The sequence below is a fragment of the Anomaloglossus baeobatrachus genome, chromosome 5, assembly GCF_048569485.1.
Source record: "Anomaloglossus baeobatrachus isolate aAnoBae1 chromosome 5, aAnoBae1.hap1, whole genome shotgun sequence".
Lineage (NCBI taxonomy): Eukaryota > Metazoa > Chordata > Amphibia > Anura > Aromobatidae > Anomaloglossus > Anomaloglossus baeobatrachus.
Window position 1 is genome coordinate 530114908 of NC_134357.1, and position 8344 is coordinate 530123251.

Sequence of the window (8344 nt, forward strand, 5' to 3'; positions counted from 1 at the left end):
ACTCAGCCAGTAAACACGACACAGTTCTCGGTAAACAAACGGCTGGTTGGACGGGTCCCTCAGACGGTACACGGTGCTGCGGTTCCCTGTAGTTAGCGGTGACGGTCTCTTCCCTGCACCTTTGAAATGTCTGTTTGGTAGCGATGGGTTCCCACAGGTTACCCGCTCCCCGACTGCAATCTGTGCCGGAGGAGCTCCACACTTTGCCCGCAGGCGCCGGCCCTGGGAAACTGGTGCCTTGGCGGTGGCGGTGTTTCCCCGTTGTGGTTGGACCTTTGCCGTCAATCAGGACTTGCTTGTTGGGGGATCTAAGTCCCCTTCACTAATGGATTCGGCAACTTATGGCGACTCCTAGCCTTGCCGGGGTCCGAGAGGCCCCTGCCCTGGTGCTGACTGCCCTTTGTATACTGCTCCAGACCCCCGGGCACACAGCCTCCGTGGTCCTTCCAGCAACCTCCAGACAGTCCCACTGCAGACCTTCACCACCGTCTGCTGACCTTGCTGACTCCGTCTGGGCACACAGCCACAGACCAACTTCAGGCTTTCTGTCACTTCCACTGCTGTTTCACTTCACTCTAGCTCCCTCCTGAGCTACACTCTGTTCACCTCCTACTCCTTCCACTTCCTCCTCCAAACTCTATCTCTCCTAAACTGCCTGGTACTTCCTGACTCCAGAGCTGTGAACTCCTTGGTGGGCGGACACCAACCGCCTGGCTCCACCCTCTGGTGTGAATCATCAGCCTCTGGAGGAAGGCAACAAGGATTTGTGGGTTAGCTGGTGTACCTACAGGGAATGTGGGGTGCGTGTGGTGTTGTGACCTGTGTCCCCTGGCTTGCCCAGGGCGACACATCAACAACGTAGAGATCAACTGGAGAGGCATCAGAGGGCTAAGATGGTAACAGATTTTCCCGGAGATGGTCGACATCTCCAGGACGGCCATGGGGCCATTGGTATTGGTTATACATGCTGGTGGCAATGATTTGGGGAAACGCAGTATGGCCCAATTACTAACCGTGATGAAGACGGATATCGAACGTTTTACCTACCTCTTCCCGGATATAGTATGGGTGTGGTCAGAGATAGTACCACGAGTTGTTTGGCATGGAGCAATATATGCAAAAGCCATAGAGCGGTCAAGGAGAAAGGTTAATGCGAGAATGGCAAAATTTGTGAGAGGAAGATGTGGTATCGTGGTGCGTCACCAGCAGTTGGAAGGCGATAACCCTGCACTGTTGAGAGGAGACGGAGTGCACCTTACGGACATTGGTCAAGACATTTTGTTGTCCGGAATACAGGACGGAGTGGATCAGACCCTCAAGGTGAAGGGTGGGGTCGGAGTCCTGTGTTGGCGGTACAAATGATCCTCCGTGGCGGAAAAGGTCGTAACCGCTCGTTGGCTGTTGGCCGGTCGGTCACAGACAAGGTTGCGGCGACGAGCCCGTAATGACATGGAAGGCCTCTTCTCTACCCATGAATATAATAAACTGTGACCGACCTGTTTTCACCCCATCTAGGCCTGTTCGTGTTTTCATTTGGGGACTGGCGGGAAGAGGGGAAGGCACCGCTTCAGACATGCGGGTCTCCACAGTCTGGCAGGCACGGTACTGCTTAAGGAATGTGCCTCTGACTGTGGAGCCCACCTGACCAATCCTAAAGGAGACCATGGTCGTGCCCATATCCCCTCTTTCCACCATTCCCTAGGTGAGCCACTAATTGGGATGCCCAGCTGACCAACGGGATCACAGGGGAAAGGGGGGTCCAGCCACACCTACAGGGGTTAAATTCAGTGCCCGGGGTCAGTGATTTCCTCTTTCCCTCTGGCTGCCCCACTCGAAGCTTTTGTCCCACCATCCCTCCCTTATATTTTCAACATCTTCTTATTATTTGTATCGTTTTCTTACCAGAATAACTGCATGTTAAATGAATCGAGATGTAACCCTTGTATTTGAAATTACGTCACAGCGAAAAAGGTGGAGAGGGGCCAAGGTCGTAACCGCTCGCTGGCTGTTGGCCGGTCGGTCGCAGACAAGGTTGCGGCCACGAGCCCGTAATGACATGGAAGGCCTCTTCTCTACCCATGAATTTAATAAACTGTGACCGACCTGTTTTCACCCCATCTAGGCCTGTTCGTGTTTTCATTTGGGGACTGTCGGGAAAAGGGGAAGGCAACGCTTCAGACATGCGGGTCTCCACAGTCCTGTGACTGCTACATTAAAAAGTTTCCACTTAACTCCGAACGTTCCCCTCTGACTTAATTTCTTTTTAACCCCAGGATGCCGGATGGTATGCAGGGCACCATGACCAAAGTGTGGTTTGACAAGAAGCTTTTTTGCTATGCTGACATAGTGGAGTCGCACTCCAAAGTTCTTCTCCCCTTTGCTACTATATCCACTAGATTTAATCTCCCTGCCAACTCCCAATATCGGTACCTACAGGTTTGACACCTGATGTACTCCCTTTTTTCCTCCCTAGAAGTTTCTACCCATACACTTTTTGAAAGATTATGCAGAGCCGGGGTTTCTACTAAGGGCCTTATCTCAGATATATATCGTAATCTAGTTACCCCCTATCCAGACGAACGGCCTAATCACGCATATATGGGTAAATGGGAGGATTTCCTGGGTGAGACTGTAGTGGGTGAACATCCCCCCCTACAAAGAGAGGTAGTTAACCGGAGTTGTTATTAATAAAAGTGTTTTATTTGTATTGTGTTAGGGCACCCCCTAGTGGCCGGGTGGGACGGCTGGCGCCACAGGGAAAGGAGGAGCCGGCAGAAACCAGAAGGGGGGAGTGTGTGTGCATGTGTGGGAGAGAGGTTGTTGGATCCGGGACGTGAGAGAGAGAAGATCAAGGGGCAGAGTGTGGGGGCTGAATCAAGAGGGGACGCCGGAGAGAACGGGAGTGTACGGAACCTCAGAGAGTGAAGCAACCGGTGTGGGTCCGGTGTGTGTGTAACCGCCAGTGGGAGCCCGGCGAAGCGGAGTAACCAGGGCACATCCCCACGTGAGGGTACGTCAGGGCAGGTTGTCCCCCAGCCCAGGAAGTGTTTTTTTGTCTGCAACAGCTGGATTGAGACTGCGTGTGTAAATAAAGATGACTTTTGTTTTCACTACGTCCTGCCTGAAGACTGTTTGTTCAACGGCCAACGATGACATCACCACACTCTGCCCCACCAAGTCAGCTCCCGACCTTGAAGTAGTGATGGAGCCAGGGGTAAGCCTTAAATCAACAAAGGCCACGACTACAAGGCCGGAGGCGCCCCTGGCACCTCATTACATGTGGCGTAGTCGGCAGAATGCGAATTCTCTGCCAGGGACCCAAGAAGCCGGAGATCAAGTGGTGCCTAGGGCACAGGATCCGGACTATGAGAGAAGATTTCCAGTCCCATGGTGGGAAGAAGAAGCCGTGCCTGCAGCGTTGGACCGGGCACAAGATGGCGGCAAGATGGCCGTTGTCTGTGAAGATACAGAAAGCGCGCGAAAAGTTGGCGCCAAAAGATGAGCCTGGGGCTGGCCTGTGCCGAAAAAGAAGTTCGGAGTACTCCGCCCAAAGAGGGGAGGTGCCGGTCCCAGGGCACGAACAAAGACGTGTACAGTGGGCGGTGTTGTAAGAAGAAAGAAGTGCCGCCGCGGAGGGGTCGATTTGTGGTGTGAGACCGAGGGTGGAGCATCCTCAAGAGCGGGAAAAGTAAGCCCGCCTTCACTTCCTCTAGTCTCGCCACTGACCCTGACGCCCTTACTGAGGACTTGCGCTGAAGAAAACATGGAGAATCTGGACGAGAACCGCAAGAAGCAGATGGTGTCCGCGGAGGGATTCCCTGCCTACTTGCCGGCTGTACCCGGAGGACCGGGACGAGCCACAAGGGTGACTTGGCTCACGACGTGGGACGCGGAGACCGGTGCGACCACAACAGAGGTCAGGGCGACCTACGCCGCCCAAATACCGTCAGGGAGCCGGATGCTGGGAGCCCCATATCCCTGCCCAGAGAGACCCCCGCCAGCCGCGGTGGAGTCTGAAACGCCTAGTCAAACTCGGGCTCCGGCGGAAATATACGCCCAGAAACTGGAGAGAGACGACTGGGGTTTCTATTGGGATCCGGTGCTGCCGTCTCCCCTACCGACCCGAAGAGCCCCGTCACCTGAGCCGGACCCAGTGCAAGAGCGGCTGCTGGCTGAAACCGTCGCTCGGGAGATCATGGCGGGTCCCCATGGCGAAGAATTTGAGCACCAGTATACCACCGGGGTAGTCGTCAAATTCAATCAGAGGGAAGGATATGGCTTTATCCGGGATGGAGAAACCGGCGACGATTATTTTTACAATCGCGTCAACCTCGATACAGAGGGCCTTCCACAGCGGCTGCATACCCTATACCCAGGGGAAAAGGTCCGATTCCTGAGAGAAGTGGGCTGCCGGGGCTTGTTTGCGGTGGGGGTGCATCGTACGCCCACCGAACAGGAGGCTGCCCAATGGCAACAGGAGGTAGAGTGGGAAGAACACCAGGCCCGGCGACAAGTACAACGAAGACCAGTGCTGGCTGAAGCCTCCCGACCCCGACATACCGTAGCTGTAGCTCCGGCAGTCATGCCCGTGCAAAGTACCGACCCGGAGAAGGGAACCTCGCCGGTGCTGGCGATTAACCAGAACATTACGACCCATCCGATGATTGTTATGGGCAGCCCGCCACCGTCCCGCGCAGCGACCCCCTCACCTCCGTCCGAGGCTGAGGAGCTCAAGACAGAGGCGGAAACAGCGGAGCAGCTCACCAGTCATGAGCCTTTCCGGCGGCTGCGCCGTTTACCCGGGCAGTCCCTGTCGGAATATATCTAAGCTCAGAGAGCCGAGTGGCAACGGGCCTACCACCCGGAATAGGCATCTAGACCGGAAGATGACGGGCCTGTTTTGTTTGATGCCGGCGTGTTTGAGCCGGAGAAAGTTTTATGTTCAAGTTGCTGATTCCGGAGAGAGCCTGCTTGCTGGACTGAGCCAGGGGCTCCTCCGCGTTATGGAGAGAGAAGTTTCCGTGTTCCTGCGTTGACCACCAAAGACCGGGAGCGCTGTCGAGTCTCCGGGCACACCAAAGACCGGGAGCGCTGCTAAGCCTCCGGGCGCTGGACAGGTTCGCAGTTGATTGCACATGTTTTATGTAGTTTAAAAGTTGTAATTTTAGAATGGAGCCTTGCCGGGAGGCTCGGGTTTTAAGAGGGGAGGTGTGTAGTGGGTGAACATCCCCCCCTACAAAGAGAGGTAGTTAACCGGAGTTGTTATTAATAAAAGTGTTTTATTTGTATTGTGTTAGGGCACCCCCTAATGGCCGGGTGGGACGGCTGTCGCCACAGGGAAAGGAGGAGCCGGCAGAATCCAGAAGGGGGGAGTGTGTGTGCATGTGTGGGAGAGAGGTTGTTGGATCCGGGACGTGAGAGAGAGAAGATCAAGGGGCAGAGTGTGGGGGCTGAATCAAGAGGGGACGCCGGAGAGAACGGGAGTGTACGGAACCTCAGAGAGTGAAGCAACCGGTGTGGGTTCGGTGTGTGTGTAACCGCCAGTGGGAGCCCGGCGAAGCGGAGTAACCAGGGCACATCCCCACGTGAGGGTACGTCAGGGCAGGTTGTCCCCCAGCCCAGGAAGTGTTTTTTTGTCTGCAACAGCCGGATTGAGACTGCGTGTGTAAATAAAGATGACTTTTGTTTTCACTACGTCCTGCCTGAAGACTGTTTGTTCAACGGCCGACGATGACATCACCACACTCTGCCCCACCAAGTCAGCTCCCGACCTTGAAGTAGTGATGGAGCCAGGGGTAAGCCTTAAATCAACAAAGGCCACGACTACAAGGCCGGAGGCGCCCCTGGCACCTCATTACAAGACCATTCCCTTATGTGTGTAGAGACGGATTTGGGATAGTGCCTTAAAAACATCCATGTGCTATGTATACAAGGGGAATCAGTATAAACTACTTATGTATTGGTACCACACCCCATCGTTATTACACAAACTAAATCCTGCTATACCTGATAACTGTTGGAGATGTGGAGTTGCAGGGGGGACATCCCACACCTATTCTGGATATGTCCTAACATCCAGTGCTTTTGGAAGTCTGTACAACTCCTTATTTATAAAGTAACTGATCTCCAGATACCCCTGGACCCTAAGTTTTACCTATTAAATATTCCACCTGTTCAGTTGGGCAGGAAAGTGAAATGGTTACTGCTACACATAACCACACATAACCACAGCGGCCAGGTGTTTAATTGCTTGTAGCTGGAGGTCAACTCATCCACCCTCACTCAACGACCTCCATTCTTGGATCCAAGAAGTGAGGAGAATGGAATATCTATCAGCAATGTAAAATAACATGATAGATAGCCTTTGAGAGTATTTGGTCCCATTCGTATACTTACTGGGCTAATAGAGAATAGTGGATCTGTATGGTCTCTACGGAAATCCTATATACTCACCTGCACTTGTGCTGCCCCGCTCGCAGCAGCTGAGCTGCTCGGATGCGGACCTTCTGTGGGTGGCTCGAGGGTCTCCTGACCCGGGGGTCTCGCGGTCACTTCAATCAAAAAGGGGGTTTGTAATAGTGGATGTAGGACGTATAAGTCGGTTCCCCGGGTCGGTATTGGCGGGCCACTACCCTGTCCCAGTCCACCTCGGTTCCACCGAGCCATCTTCCCAGCTCCTGCAGACGGAGACTGCCAGGGCGTCACACTCCCCCTTGGTTAAATACAGACTGTCCGCGGGCTGTCCGACCACCACCGGTTTATTTTGTTTAACTGAAAAAGATAAAAGATTTTAAAACAGATATAATAACATATTTACATTCAGGAATATTTTGGTTTCTTCCCTTAACGGGAGGCATTTTACTTTAACGTTGCATAACATTTTTATTAACTGGGACGGGATGGGACAATGTCCTTTTCACCTTAGCCCACCAAAACAAACCTAGCCCTGGTGCCACCGCTAAGCACTGGTGGGCACCCCTTTTCCCCAGTCCAGGAAACGGGTTCGGGTCCAGGTGGTGCCCTCACGGGCCGGGTAATAAGTTCCTTACCCGGCAGTCTCTCTCAGAGGCCCCACGTCCAGGGAACCCCTGACCAGGAGGGTAGTCACCGGTTTCCATGGTGACGGGACCTGGGCCTACTCTGTTGCAGGCCCTTTCTCCAGCCAGCCTCTCCGGAGACTGCGGCATGATGAAAAGGGTGGTCTGGAGCTATTTACAAGACCCAATAGTTTATGGGTTGGCCTGCAAGTTCTCAGCCATGTCTCTTTATGTCTAAACAAATAAATAGGAACATCTAAGGGTCCCAAAGGGGAACTGAACTTGTGGGTAGCCAGGAACCACTACCTAACACTTATAAGTGCGGGCATGCACATCCGCTTTACACTTTCTTCGGGCAGCGATCTCCTTACGCAGCTGCTGTTGCTGCCGCTCCCAGCCTGGGGCACGGTTTCTGTGCTTTCCTTCCCGCACAGAAGCCAGACTTCCTGGGGAACCCTCGGCGCCGGCTACGACCGGACTCACACGCTGCCGTGGGACCCCATGCTCAACAGCCTGCGCCTCCCTTCCGTGAGTACCTTGCCGATGGTCTTCAGCCAGGACAAGGTATGTGGGAGCAGCGGGTGCTGCCTCCGTTGCGGCTGGGCGGACTGCCGGAGCCGTCGTCATCACCGTTGCGGCCAAGCTCAGGGCCGGATGGGATGTCGTCAGCGGTGCCGGAGCGATGGCAGTGGTAAGGCCTGAGGGCCCAGCAGCTGGGTCCTACCCCATAGATGGTACGGGTTCCGCTGCCACGGACTAGGGCAGCGGGTCGGTCGGGGCGTTGGCTGCGGACACGGGCGTTGAGGGAGGCGGCGTGGTGGACGGGAGCAGGCCAGGTCCCTCAGCCGGAGCGTCCGGTTCCTGGGGAACTCAGTGGCGTGGGTCACTGCTTACCCGCTCCTCTGAGATCATCTCCACTTTGCGCGCCCGGACAGCTGCAGCCAGGCCCATCATCCCCGACATCTACTTCGCCAGCATGAAGTGGGCTTGGGCCTGGATCTTCCGACACAGCCTGCCGCGTTGGTGTCCAGGAACCGGTTTTTGCAGAGTCCTGGTGTCCTTGCACTTCACAGCGCTAGTTACATGCCGCCATTCTCGCCCGCTCCCCCTTGGTCTTTTGCAGGCACTCCTCTTTTAGGCCGGTAAGTTTCGTTTTGCGACTTCCGGCCTTGCTTTCTGGCCGTGTTCCCATCTTTTATGCCCTTTTCTCGGGGAAGAAGACTCTGGGCGGGAATCTTCGCGCCCAAAAATGTTTCTGAAATTTCTGCAATGGATCACCGCTGACTTCAATACAAGGGGCACTTCCA